The 15040-nt window shown below is 43.7% G+C and overlaps 1 protein-coding gene across 1 annotated transcript in view; it reads right to left on the bottom strand.

The window, feature by feature from the left end:
* GAREM (GRB2 associated, regulator of MAPK1) overlaps nucleotides 1-15040 on the bottom strand; it is a 104379-nt gene that overhangs the window by 88343 nt on the left and 996 nt on the right. The window lies entirely within an intron of this gene.

The following is a 15040-nucleotide window of genomic DNA, read 5'->3' as shown; positions in this document are numbered from 1 at the left end:
TTCAGCAGGGAAGGGGTAAGGACAGCATCACCCTCAGGCTGCCTAACATCCCTACTGGCGCTGCTTTGTGCCCTGATGTAATCCTTCACCCTCACACTACTGTGATCAGACTTTGCTCTGGGTGACCATTAAGTATTTCACAACCAAGAGAAACGAGATAAGGCTTTACTTCTGCCATTTCAAATTCCTCTGCAAAAGCTTGATACAATCAAATAGCTTGAATCCAACTGAGGCTGAACACAAGCTATCACCCACTAATACACCCAATGAGAGAGCAGAGACTCCCATCCCCCTATTCTTTTTATGTTTGCCAGCAAGAAGACAGATTTATTTTTCAGGATTAGCATTTTGCTATTAGAATGACTGGATATACCAGTACTGTTGCAACAAATCAGCATAAACCATAATCTTGTTACAAGGCAATGGGACAGATTAATCCACTGAAAAATCCAGTTTGTTCCAAGACAAGATTTCTCTAGCTGTGAATACACAGACAGCATCTCAGCGAGTCTTAAAAAAAACCTGTCTGACCTACTGCAGGGAAGAGGAGCACAAATATTTTAAATAAACACTAAGCAGAATTCTGGTGCCACTGCCACTGATGGTAAATGCTCTGCTGACTTCAGCTATCTCACAGTTTGAACCTTAGCATCTTGCTTTCTTTGTGTTTGTAAGAAAACTAGAAGGGGAAAAAAAAATAATAAAAACACATATTTCATTGAGCTTTGTTTGTGTTTGTTTCAAGCATTCAGAATAAACAACCCAGAATGAGAAACCCTACTTTTTATGAACTTAAGCCAAACAAGCCAAAACATATCTTTCAACACAGACTGCTCTCCACCCCCACACAGGGGAAAAAAACACTCAGTACAACAACATCTTAACATTTGCATTCCAAAACACAATAACTTTCTGCTGCTATCATAATTACTCATCTTATTAATGCTGTGCATCACCAGATGTAACTGCAGATTTGCTGTATCCTCACAACAGATTTAGCTTTAAGATTGATCCAACAGAACAGTCAATCACCATGGTTACTTACAAAGCACCCCAGAAAGTCCCACCAATCCTTTAAACTACTTTGATATCCTACAACATGTTGAATAATACCAACTACTTATCATGGTATCTTATGTTTGAAGGATATTAAAAAATATATATATATTGGAATAACTCAATTAATTGAAAACTGAGATTCTTAAGGAAGAAAGTTTTCTGGTTTTGAAGTCACCTAAGATCACAAATCTGGAGTGTTAAGAATAAGAGCAGAACATGCCAAGTTTAACTACACTTAAAATGGTCACGTTACAAATACTGAGGAGGAGGTTAAATAACGTTGTATTGCATATAAGAAGGGCTCTAGCCTAGTTTAGTACCACAGAGAGGGAGAGAAAAGAATTTTCATGTTCCTCTTACTTTTAGGTTATTTCCAATTTTGAATTCTCATGGACAAAGTCTGAGGCAAAAAAAAAAAAATAATAAAGTATTTTTTTCTCTTTTGCAATCAAGGCACCAGGTCTGGAAATGAGGAATCCAAAGAGTAGCTTTCATAAGCAGCCTGATAGGTATGAATAAAGAGAATGACATCACTACCTGACCAAAAGCAAAACACAGCAGTAATGAGATTTCTGTGCAGCCTTACACCATCAAAATCAGTGCCTCCAATACTTCATTAGGAAAGATGAAGTTTTCTTTCATTAGACATAAGCATTCCTCATGCTAGAAAGCTCCTGCTCAGACGCATCTATAAATACTGTGAAGTCCACTGGAGGATACCCTTCCAATTGTCTGCTTAGCACCATGTACCTAGTTTGAGAAGCTTAGTACTTAGAGGTAGGAGGTCACCATTTAGCATTGCACTACATAGTTCACTGGCTTCCTATTTATTTCCAAGCAGAGATATACAACAGTTGCTCTATTCAGTAAAACTGAAGGCAGCTGCACACCTTAGCTGCTGCAGAAGTCATCTTTCCCCACGTGTGATGGTTGATAGTCTGGAAGTCTGGCTAAAACTCCCCAGATTCAGGATGCTGATGAAGACAATTTTAACCCTACCAACCTCATGGATTTAAGGCATAGAGCTGGATTCTAGATGGCCCTGGCAGACAGAAAAGCGGCCTATTCATTCAGACCTTTCCTGAGAACAGCAGGAGAGCTGGGGATCTCTCATTGTCAGTTATTTATAATTAGATGGTACTTTAAAATAGTATCCAAGTAAACACACTCAGTCCTCTCATTATATATCCCAAGTCCTAAAGAGACACTGTGCTGCTTTGTGTTGCTCAGCAGTGATTTCTGTTTGAACCTGGGGCATCTTGGACAAACTCCCAATTAAAAATAAAGTAGCCAAAATCCAGGAGCTGCTCAAACATAGTTTTCTTTGGCTTTGAAATAACTCATCACTGCACTTTAATTTGCCTCTGATTCTCCCCCACCCCCCCGGCCTGGGTAAGGATAGAATAAAAACAGCTGGAAGCAAGCAAAAGTTCAGCTCTGCTCTGAAGTCGAGTTGCCACTTGGCTGCTTGCCCAGTGGCCTGGCCCATATTCTGGTGCCCTCAGAGACTGCACAGGAACTAATTGATCGTGCACACATGGTACCCGCCTGTCAGGGCTGCTGTTGCCTTTGCATTTTAGCTTTGTCCATTCTACCCCTTCTGCTCAACCTGGAAAAATTCAAATATCGCTAATAAAAGGGCAATGCCTGTTCAGACATGGGCTGACCATACACACGCACAGAAACTTTGGATGTTCAGCTGTAATTAGGCAGCTGGTTGGTCTGGTTACATCCTGGTACAGAAAGAGTATCTGAGCAATGTGGGAATACTACCAAAGAGGAATGCAATCAAAACACCCAACTCTTCTCTGATCAAGAACAGTCTTGAATGCAGTTTATTTCCACCATTTCAGCAAAATCGACACTTGAACTGTAAGGTATAAAAAGAATGGCTTTATTTTGAACAAAACAGAAGGGATAAGCAAATAACATCCCTTTTTAATAATTTTATTATTTTAAGAAGGGGGAAAAAAAACAAAACAAAACCCTCCTGTGAAAAGGAAAGCTTCTGCTTTTGGTGAGCAGCACACAGAATGGGGAGTGAAGAAAAGCCCATCATGCCTCACTTTCCCCTTGAGGACACATCTATCTTTGCCCACCAGCCACTTGATCACAGATATATTTTGTTACATACTGACAGGAACCCAAATGATATTTGATAATGTAACCTATAAAACATGAAACAGCAATGATCTTTTCCTCCAGCTTGTCCGACATTCAGCTGCGATGGTGCTGCAGTTTTGCTGTTTGCCTCCTGCCACATCCTGGGTTTAGCGACTGCAGTAACACACATGTACAACTAGTCACATTTTGTATTTTCTTATGGAACCCTATCATCTCTCTGAGCCACGTACACACCAGTGCTTTCTATATTCTCCTGCTATGAGTAGTACAGTGCGGTTTCACATTTGGAGACAAAGACAGGAAAAAAGCCTGACCACAATTAATTTACATAAGGACAACTCTGAAAAGATCTTAGATATTACCCCATGTGTGTGGTTATGGCCCCTTTCAAAGAGAAAAAGGGGCATTGTGAACTTTTCATCAACAGAGCCTGAACAAAAATGCTAAGAAAGAAGCAGGAATAACTTAATATTTTGGAAACCAGTCTTCCAACAAGGATATATATACACAGGATTCTCCTTCCATCTAATCATATCGTGTAACAAATAGACAAGGATTACTACTGTTCTTACAAATCAACAGCATCTCCACTCACTTTCTGTAAGTCAAGCAAGCAGTCAGTTCTGGCTGATAAAAGGAAGCATGACATGCAAAGCCTACTGATTCACACTTTGGTCCTGCCAGCAAAACTCCCTTTACGGAAGTTAAACCAAACAGCATGTCAGCAGCAAAGCATAAGACTCCACAGAGGGACATCCCATGTTATCTCTGCTGATATAAACCACCCCTCTGCAGTGAAGCCCAGAACACCTGTCTCCTTCCAACAGCAACGAGTTGCAGTTCCAACTTCTGGTCTCAGTGACCAGAAACTTAGAAGTCTGTAGAAGTGCCTGAAATAATTTCCCCTGCTTGCTTCTTCACCTTTGCTAGCAAATACACAGCTATCACTCCTGGTACACACACAGCCAAACATCATGCTGCTGTCTGGCCCAAGAAATACCCCAATTCCCTCCAAGTTGAGGGAAGAGGGAATGGAGGGAAAAGATAACAGCATGGAGGGACTGAGAAGCAAGAGTATGTGCAGGAGCTGTAAGAAGCTGGAGGACAGGACAAGAAGACAACAGCAATGTGCCAATAATGCTGGAAGAGGTAAAAGGAAGGACTATCCTATCTGAAGGCAAGAAAGGATAACAGAAAACCAGAAGCAGCTCCTTGCACTGGTCCATTTTGCTACTGCTAAAAAATACTGGGTGTTTCACCTTACAGCAACCTTAGAAACAACCGCAGATAACTTGCAACATCTACTGGAAGCCCACAAGTGCAGGACAGTAGCTTGGAGGAAGGACTGAATGACAAAGACTGGAGGCAAAGTCTCCTTGAATCCAGCTGTGCCCCAAAGGGACTTACTGAAAGATGCAAGAGGAAAGCTGGACATGAAGAAAAGATCTGCACACACATGCCATTTCTCCCCCTTAGATAAAACGTTTCTTTTGTCTTCCTGCCCCAGTCTTCCCTCTTTCATCTCTAAAGTGGTAAGGTGCCAGGAAGTAACAAGAATAGTCAGTGCTTGCTTTTACTGGGCCAAATAAGAAAAACTGCCAGTTGGAACAGCAACAAGAAAAGCTGCAAACAGAAAAACAAAACACGTGGGAGGGGGTTCTACGCATTTGTGGATTACTTTGAAATAGTTCCTGGAAGTAATTTAGTAACTGAGTATTTAGACTGTATGACTCTTGCAAACCCAGCTGCCAGCCTGCTCTGTTTCAATCCTGCAACCCAGCTCACTTCAGCCCTCAGCAGCACAACGAGGGGGAAGATACTTGGATAGGGCCAGTGGGCATAATTCTGAAATGACTGCTTGGTGTACACACAGGGACCTTCTTCCACTCGTACCCTCAGGTGAGCCGTGGACACAGTCTCTCTCTTCAGGACAAAACCCATCCGGATGTATTTCTGTGTGACCTGCCCTAGGTAATCCTGCTTTGGAAGGGGTTTGGATTCGATGATGTCCAGAGGTCCCTTCCAATCCTTATCATTCTATGATTCTATGACAGAGTAAATAAGCAGTTTAGGATGGTTAATCTCTAAACCCTCCCCAATTAGCCTATATCCCTCTTGCACAGGAGAACCACGTCCCTGTGCAGCCTCACCTCCAACACGTTGCCTTTGGAGGATGCACACCCCTGCACTGCCCCCAGCCCTTCTCTGGAAACCTGCCACCCACTAAGTGACATCCTCACCCATGCCAGACATAAATTTTGTCACAAACACATATAGAGAGTGAGCAGAGCAGCACAAGGCACACACCAGCCTGTCAAAGGGGGCTTTTAGTCCCTTCTGTAGCTTTTCTTCCCACTCCCCCAGCTCTGACTTAGATAAAACGTTTCTTTTGTCTTCCTGCCCCAGTCTTCCCTCTTTCATCTCTAAAGTGGTAAGGTGCCAGGAAGTAACAAGAATAGTCAGTGCTTGCTTTTACTGGGCCAAATAAGAAAAACTGCCAGTTGGAACAGCAACAAGAAAAGCTGCAAACAGAAAAACAAAACACGTGGGAGGGGGTTCTACGCATTTGTGGATTACTTTGAAATAGTTCCTGGAAGTAATTTAGTAACTGAGTATTTAGACTGTATGACTCTTGCAAACCCAGCTGCCAGCCTGCTCTGTTTCAATCCTGCAACCCAGCTCACTTCAGCCCTCAGCAGCACAACGAGGGGGAAGATACTTGGATAGGGCCAGTGGGCATAATTCTGAAATGACTGCTTGGTGTACACACGGGGACCTTCTTCCACTCGTACCCTCAGGTGAGCCGTGGACACAGTCTCTCTCTTCAGGACAAAACCCATCCGGATGTATTTCTGTGTGACCTGCCCTAGGTAATCCTGCTTTGGAAGGGGTTTGGATTCGATGATGTCCAGAGGTCCCTTCCAATCCTTATCATTCTATGATTCTATGACAGAGTAAATAAGCAGTTTAGGATGGTTAATCTCTAAACCCTCCCCAATTAGCCTATATCCCTCTTGCACAGGAGAACCACGTCCCTGTGCAGCCTCACCTCCAACACATTGCCTTTGGAGGATGCACACCCCTGCACTGCCCCCAGCCCTTCTCTGGAAACCTGCCACCCACTAAGTGACATCCTCACCCATGCCAGACATAAATTTTGTCACAAACACATATAGAGAGTGAGCAGAGCAGCACAAGGCACACACCAGCCTGTCAAAGGGGGCTTTTAGTCCCTTCTGTAGCTTTTCTTCCCACTCCCCCAGCTCTGACTGTAAGGAGAAACTCCTCAGCTTCCCTGCCACCACCACTTTGCCAGAAAGGTTTCCCCTGCTTGTTTCACACATACTATGGCAGCATGTTGTGTTTTATGCAATATTTACATTTGAGTCACTAAAGCCCAGCCCTGGCATAAGGCAACTCCGGGATGAACTGGCAACTCCAGTTAAGCTCTCAGGCATCTTCCAGCCTCCAAGACCTTATTCATATCTTGGTTCTCTTTAGGAGCTCAGTGACACCCTCCCAGGCTAAAGAAATATGCACAAGTCCAAGTTTTCTGTGATGACAACTTGCATCAGTTATAATAGCAGAAAAGAAAAAGTCAAATAGAAAAGGCACTTTTCAATTTTGCATCTTCTTCTAAGTTACCACCTCCAGGAAGCTTCAAGTGACCATCCCTGCCAAAAGATTTGCTACTTATCCTAGTGAAATCACCATCCACTCCTCTGCTGAGCACACACCAGCTCTTGCTGGGCATGCACATGCTGAGGCCCCTGGCATAAGACTCCCTGAGCCCCCTGAACCCACAGCTTCAGCATCTCTTGCTGGTCACGTCAGGTCTGCATAGTGGCTTGATCCAGATACTTGGTGTGCATTTTGCAGGCTCAGGAGCATCTTCCCACACACAACAGACTTAGCTTGTGAATTTGGCAATTCTTGCTCTCCAACTGCAACCTCCCTTACACCTCTGTAGTCATTTCTCCCACTTAAAGTTAGCCACTGCAGTAGCTGTTGGTATTAACGTCTTGTACAAGCTAAACAGTTATCTCCTTCCCCCCCTACACCACCCCAACACTCCACCAATCTCTTTTTGAAGGCCAAGCTTCCAATCACTCCTTTGCACAAACCAAAAACCAAAGCAAAGTATGAGATGAGCATGCTGGATTTTAAACCTTCCCCGCCCCTAGGAAGACATTTCTACTCCCCAGTGTGCAGCAACGTGCCTGATGGTGCCATATATCATGCAGCAGCACAGGAGCTCAGGAGCTGTGGAGAGAGAGCAGCTCTTCTTGCTGATGCAATGTCTCAGCCAAGTGTGCAGGTGCTCTGGCAAAGCTGTGGTATTAGCAGTGTTAGGCTGACATGCCCACCACCACATACTGCAAAGCAGACAGGGCCACAATCATCAGACACACACTCCAGTCTGCTTATGCACCTCAATTTTACATTTTCTCTTCTAGGTCTTCAGAGTAGCAGATTTGGCTTACAGGTGAAGGTGCAGTGAAGTTAGCTCTGCAAGCTTTTTATACTATAAATGGTATGAAAATCACAGACCACAAATGCTACATAGAACTCTTTCCAAAGGGAAGCACTATTAAAAGCAAAAATTTCAGACTTGAAATATTGGCTGACTGGGTTTTATGAAGGTTGGTTTTGAGTCATATGCAATCCACATTATGATGATGATGAATATTTTCCTATAGGGGAGAAACTTAAGCTTCCCTAATCCAACCAACTTGTTACTCCTAATGCCAAAAGGAAATGAAGCAACACCCATGCCCTTCGTTGCTGACAAACCACCACTGGAATGACTGGAACATGCTGTAGCTCTTCCCACAACTTCCATCAAATCCTGAAGCACCAGACCACATTGTCCAATATCCTCCAGCACTTCATCTTGGCACACTCCCTGGAGTGCCTTTGCTGGGCTAATACAGGGAGTGCCAATCCATATAGTAACTGAAGCCAGGAACACCTAGTCCCAGAACAGCACTGACAGACAAAGCATAAAACAACAAAACCCTTCTTTCCTATGCTAGACTTGTACCATTCCTTACTACCTATTCTTACAACAGCAGCACGTGATTCATTACACCACATGTTTTAAGATTAAGGGTTTTACTAACTGTTCAGGACATCTTAATTCCTTTATGTATATCTTGTGCCTCATCTGAAAGCTTTGTGTAGTTTAAATGGAAAAAAACCAAACAACAACCAAAACCAAAAATCAAACAAGAAGAAAAACAAAAGCCAAGGCACTAAGCTTCCTCTAGGACTTCAAGTCCTATAACTTGAAATCCATGGCTGAACTCCAATTAAGGAAATAATGACGGTTCTTCACCTTCTAATACATGAGGGACGGTATGCCATCCAGATGGAACTAGACAGGATCAAGAAATGGGCCCATGTGAATTGCATGGCATTCAAAAAGGTCAAGGTCCTGCACCTAGGTTGAGGCAACTGCCAGGATCAATACAGGCTGGGGGAACGATGGGACTGAGACCTGCCCTGCAGAGAAGGGCCTGGGGGTACTGGTGGATGAAAAGCTGAACATGAGCTCACAATGTGTGTTCACAGCCCAGAAAGCCAACCATACGCTGGGCTGAAGGAGAGGAAGTATGACCAGGAGGTGAGGGAGGTGATTCCTTCCCTCTGCTCTTGTGAGACCCCTCCTGCAGTACTGTGTTCAATCCTGAGGTCCCCAAGAACAACATGTAGCTTTTGGAACAAGACCAGAGGAGGGTCATGAAAATGATCAGAAGGCTGGAGCACCTCTGCTATGAAATAACACTGAGAGAGCTGGGGTTGTTCAGCCTCGAAAAAAGAAGGCTTCGGGGACATGTTATTGCAGCCTTTCAATACTTGAAAGGACACTATAAGAAAGATAGGAACAAACTTTTTAGCAGGGCCTGTCGCAAAAGCACAAGAGGTAGTAGTTTTAAACCAAAAGAGGGTAGATTCAGTTTGGATACCAGGAAGAAATTCTTTACTGTGAGGGTGGTGAGACACCGGCAAAGGTTGCCCAGAGAGATGGTAGATGCCCCATCCCTGGAAACATTCAAGGTCAGGTTGGATGGTACTCTGGGCAACCTGGTCTAGTTGAAAAAGTCTCTGCTCACTGCAAGGGGTTGGACTAGATGACCCTTAAAGGCCCCTTCCAACCCAAACTGTTCTATGAGTCTATACCATAATTATTCAGGAAGAGTTTGTCTAGGTTTATACACAAAGGCTTCAGAAACTGAAAGAAAGAGGTGTAAGTTTCATATCCTGTATGACAGAAAAGAATATGAACATTTATTAAATATGTAGGAAATAAGACCAAGGCAACCACTTTGCATCTTAGCAGCTCTACCACACCACCAAGGGTAGTGCAAAAGCCCTACTGGTTAAATAACACACAGTATACACTATTGTACATTGAATCATGGCCAAACATGAAAGCAGCTCAAATAAATAATCGACTTAGGTGTAAAACAAGTATGCTGCTGAACTCTTTATCTGCCTCATTGGAAACCTGTGGTACTCCTGGGGATAGGTGTTGCCAATTTGCTGGCTTCCATCTCCACAAGGGCACTATAATCTTCACAGACACCATTCGGTAGCTGCAGATTTTAAATGTATTAAAAGCTTTTTCACTAAAATGTTTCTGGAACACATCCCTGCCAAGCAGAGGAAAATAGAAGAAAAAACAACAAAACAAAACAAGGCCCCAGGAGCAGTCATTAATGGCAATTGTCTTGATGGAAACAGCAGACCACAAGGTAAAGGATGAAAGAAGAGGAAGCAAGGAGGAGATGTTTCTGAGATTATACTTTAATGGCAGAACACACAGTATAAACACTTGAGACTTTCAAAGCTGCTCAGCTCATAAGAAAAAAAGAAATCTAGCCATGTGGATACAGCATATCTTGAGAAATTTTGCCTTCAAATCAGAGACATTTCTGTCTGCCCAGTATATGAAAACCATCACCTGCAGTACGTAACAGCCACACCCAGAATGGGAAATCAGATCATGGCCATTGCCCAGAGTCTGAGCATATATGAAACTTCTTTCTTGGTCCCCTCAAAAGCTTTGCCCTACCCCCACGATTCCTGTTAAAGGTTTATTCAGTAGCAAACTACTGAAACACCCTGCACTAGCTTCTGGAAAGAGGGAGCTCATTCAAGACAAAGCATGCAGAGCACCATTCAGGCCCTAAAAGAATAAGTCTCTTTGTAGTTTCACAGTATTGTTCAGCTGCACAGATAACCTGCACTGGTAGAGTGACGCAATGCAAAATTTTCCTTATGTACACGGCCACACCGTTCTACTGAGTATGATGTTCTTTGATAAGCTGTGAGGGTGCTCACTTTCCAAGTATTTGGAACCTGAATAAGACCTACAGTAGCGTGCTGCAGGGAACAATACTCTCCTGAACGCGACTGTGGTAGATGGTTGTCACCACGGAAAGTATTGGAACAGAAAAGAAAAAAGAAACTGAAATAAAATAAACAAGTAAATAAATTTTCTTCATCTCCAGGAGCAATAGCAGCATGAACTCACTATTCACCCACTCCTAATATTCACAAAGAGTTCACTCAGGGGTAGGAAAGAAGAAATCACCCTTTAAATTTGTTATTTTATAGATTTTTCCTTTCTTTATAGCCACTAATTGTCATCTTACAGCAACCACACATTTACAACACAGAGAAATTTCCTTTTGAGTCTCAGTGGCTTACAGCAATCCACAGTCTCCCTCCCAGAGAAGTGGTTTCTCCACTATGTACAGCAGCAAATCACTTTTCTATGAGTTGAGGACAAGTGCCACAATGTTTGCTCCAAAGAGCACCAGTTTCCATAACATCTGTTCCTGAGACCATGTAGAAATCCGTTTTCAAAGAACCCAAAACAAAATCAAAGGACCACATGCCCTCTCAATCACTGAAACGTTAGTCTTTGTACACAAGCTGTGAATTTTTGTGAACTCTTCCAGTTCATACTCAAGCTGTGTGTGAAAGGCTGCTCTTCACTTTTGGTGGCTGGGGGAAGGGGAGTTCCACTAAGAAAAAGAATGACAAGCTCTTGAGTCCAAAGGGAGCAGTGAGCTTACAAAAACCAACCAACCAACCAACCACACACAAACAGAAAAAGCTTGGCCTGAAGTTCAGCTCCATGCAAGGCAGTTCTTTTCCAGATCTTAACCTTGATAGCATTTCTCTTTTACCCTCCAAATTCATCCTTAGGAAAACAATTACCAGAAATGTAAAGCCCTGCGACAATCACACACATCATCATTTCAGCATCAGCAACAAGATACAGCCACAGCTTCACATTTAGCTTTTTCCACCAACAGGTCCACAGGCAGCCAACCCAAGCCTCACACACATCCCTGTTTTCTGGGAGACCAGCGACGCTCACCTTTTGCCCTGTTCCAACAACCACACTCCGATAAAATCTCTTTCTGCTGCCGGTTCCCAGAGCGAAATATTTTTTCCCACTGCACCCACCCACAAACTTCTGGGTGTCCCTGGGGTGGGAGTCAGCTCTGACAAGGCAGATCAGGGGCAGGGCAGGGGGGGGCACGGGGGACTGGAACAGAAAAAAAACACAACAAAAACCAGGACAAAGCTCACTCCTCTCTTGCTCTTCCAGTCTTGCTTCTTTTCAACTGAAACGGCCCACTCAGTGAATTCCACAGCGTGAGACAGTCCATTCATTCTCTTCGGTTCGGTGTTTAGCACTCTTTTAACAGGTTTGTATTTGAGCTATCCCCTAGAAATATTTAAGCCTTTATTTAAGTAGGAAAAAAAACCCTTAGAAAAAAAAATATTTGCTTCCTCTCAAGAGTGACAGCTTCCCCCCCCTCCAGTCTACTTGTTCGATTAATATAACAATATTCACTAGCAAAATACAAAAACACATGAACAGATTAAAACAATCAAAACTTGGCTTATGACTTAACAGCTTCCAAAAGCACAACCTGGAACACAGCTAAAACACAATCTTGAAATTTCATCTGAAAAAACATAAGTGGACATATTTATCACTTCTAGATGGATAAGGTAGGCACTGATACCTAACTACTTCCAATTAAATCTTGATGTAACAACAGACTACCTCCTCTAATTCCTTCTTCTTCTCATACCATAAAGAAAAGCCCTCCTTTCTTAGCAGAGGGCCAAAATTGGTGTGCATAAATATTTCATAACTTCATCTTGTCAAGAAATCAAACTGAACTACTTGAGGGCATTTTTCCAGGAGCTTACATTCAAACTCAAAGAATAAAAATGCATTAATCATATCCACTCTTCCTCTTCAAATTGAAAGGGCTGAAGCTGGACAAACAGTGAAAAACTGGAGATTTTATGTGGGTATCATCTAAGAACATTATTCACCAACTCCCAAACTCCACTAAGGAATGCAAAAACAACACAGTAAAGCTGGCATCTTCTGAAACAACTAGCCTAGAAAAAAAACTCGCTACCACAGACAGAAGCCAATCAAGAAATCAAAAGGTGACTGAAGACAGACATCTACAGGTGGTTTCACTTCCAACAGCAAGAAACACATGCAGCTTCCACTGATGAGGAGTGGAATTCAGCATCTACAAAAGAGATGAGGCCATTTCTGTGCAACTGAATCCTGACATGCCAATGAGTATCTGCAGGCTGCAGTTGCAGGGGTGTGGAGGAGACAAGAGCTGCATCCTGATAAAACCAGCACAAGTCCCTACTTTGTTAACAGAGGTGCCCTTAAATTTCCTGAGCATTGGATGACACACATCTGAATTGGACTCTATTTTACTCTGTATTGCATCAAGAAACTCTCCGATAGAGCTCCACTTGTCAGTTTTGCCAGGACAGGGATGCAACGCAAACATCCCTGGACAGCAGGTGCTCCAGTCATTCCCACAAACATTGCACCTTCCCAGCTTTCCTCCCTTAGCAGGCTATGCCCTGATTGATCGCTGCTTTCTTTTATTGCAAGATGACCTCCTTAGGAAATAGAGTGTTCTCTTCATACCACCAAGACCACAGTGTCTGCCTTCTTTATAAAATATTGATTTGTCTGCCATCTGTACTCCCAGAAGGTAAAAGGTATGTTCATAAGAGTAGGTAAAAAGCAGACTTAAGAGCCTCTGCCTTCATGCTGAACTGGCCAAACCCCAACCAGCTCCAACCCCAAGCCCTTAGCACAGTGCTATATCCAAGCCCCCCTCCCAGCAGGGTTTTGTGGGGGGGTTGAACCATGACTCACAGGACACCTACACCAACAGCTGTCTCACGTCTGGCCATCTCAGGGCATGGGCAAAAGAGCTCAGGTCTGTTTACATCCACTTGCCTGTGCACATGCTTTAAGTGCAGCACACAGGACAAACAAGCCTTTGGAGAAAATCCGTACCATCTTCACCTTCCTGATAATTATAGGATATTCCCATCACCAGGTCTGACATATGACCAAAAAAACCCCAAACCTCCTTGATTCAAAACCCATAAACTTTCTCTACCCACAAAGCTCTTTCAGGTCCTTTCCAAGGAAGCAAGAGAGAAGGAGCAGGGAGACTGGGAAGCATAACACAGAGAGGGAAATTACTAAGTCATCAATAGATACATCCTGTTAAAGCCTGAACCACTGCCAGAAATCTCAAGTAAATTGACAGCCTTAAGTGCAGTGGCTGGAGGCCATCTTAGCTGTTCCTAGTGACAGAAGGTATTACCATAAGGAACTCCTTAACATAGCAGCTTCTACATTCTCACAGGACCATACACATGAAACAGTATGTAAAACAGCCAGCTGCAGTCAAAAAGGCAAAGAAGCTTTTCTTTAACCTGCTCCTGAGCGCCAGCTCTAAGCAAGCACTACAAGGAATGGGAAAAGTACTGCATAATCAAAGGACAAAGTCAAAAAAGCCCTGGCTTGAATCATCACTAGATTATGGGAACTGCAGTTAAGTAATAAACCAACCCTGGTCTTGACTCGCACTCCGGGGAGTACCAGAAGACGATGCCTGTGCTCATTTTTAACTTTTGAAATCGATACAAAACTTGGTAAGAGAACTGCTGTATCACGTCGTGTAAGCAGATTAATTAATCAGCTAACAAATTTAAAAGCATGGAAATTTTTCCTGATTTGCAAGTTGTCTTCTGCATTCCCTTAGAGAAGGGAGAGTCGGACAGTTGTCACGGAGCTACCACTCTGTGCACACCGTTATAAAAGCAGCTGCCTGCACCCTTTATAAAAAACAATCCCCACGTTTCCTCTTTTCCCTGTGCCGACGCGTTACTTTCCAAGACACGTATCTAGGAAAGGTAAAATGCTGCTGTCACAGCTGTTCTGTCAGGCTCATTTCTTATTTCCTGGAGTAAACAAAAAAGCTGCAGACTTGGAAACCGCATGCAGGTGAGCAGTAATAAAAAGTTATCTGGAAGCTGGAAAGGCTTCTTACGCTACTCCTCTTTTTACAGGTTCTTGGCTTTTTCTAGTGAAATGTAACAGCTGGGATCTAACCCGCTTGGGTATTTAATAGCCTTTCTTATTTGGCCCTGGTGCAGCACCGCTTCGTGACAACACTGGGTCTCCCGTGCTCAAAATGCCCTTCCACGTTGTAACTGGAGACCTGCGGGGACCCTTCTCGGGGGCAGGCAGCGAGCAGGGCTTCACCCAGCTCTCCGGGCACAACCAAACAAGCAGGGCTTCACCCAGCTCTCCGGGCACAACCAAACAAGCAGGGCTTCACCCAGCTCTCCGGGCACAACCAAACAAGCAGGGCTTCACCCAGCTCTCCGGGCACACGCGGCGAGGGGGCAAGGAGCGGTGTAACCCAGATACACCGATGCGAACTCGGACGCGAGTGGCTGCCTCGCACCTACCGCCGGCACC

This window comes from Chaetura pelagica, unplaced genomic scaffold (assembly GCF_000747805.2).
Source record: "Chaetura pelagica isolate M959 unplaced genomic scaffold, ChaPel_1.0 scaffold109, whole genome shotgun sequence".
Taxonomy (NCBI): domain Eukaryota; kingdom Metazoa; phylum Chordata; class Aves; order Apodiformes; family Apodidae; genus Chaetura; species Chaetura pelagica.
The sequence above is the reverse complement of the archived record's forward strand: the minus strand, read 5'-3'. Positions and strand labels throughout refer to the sequence as shown.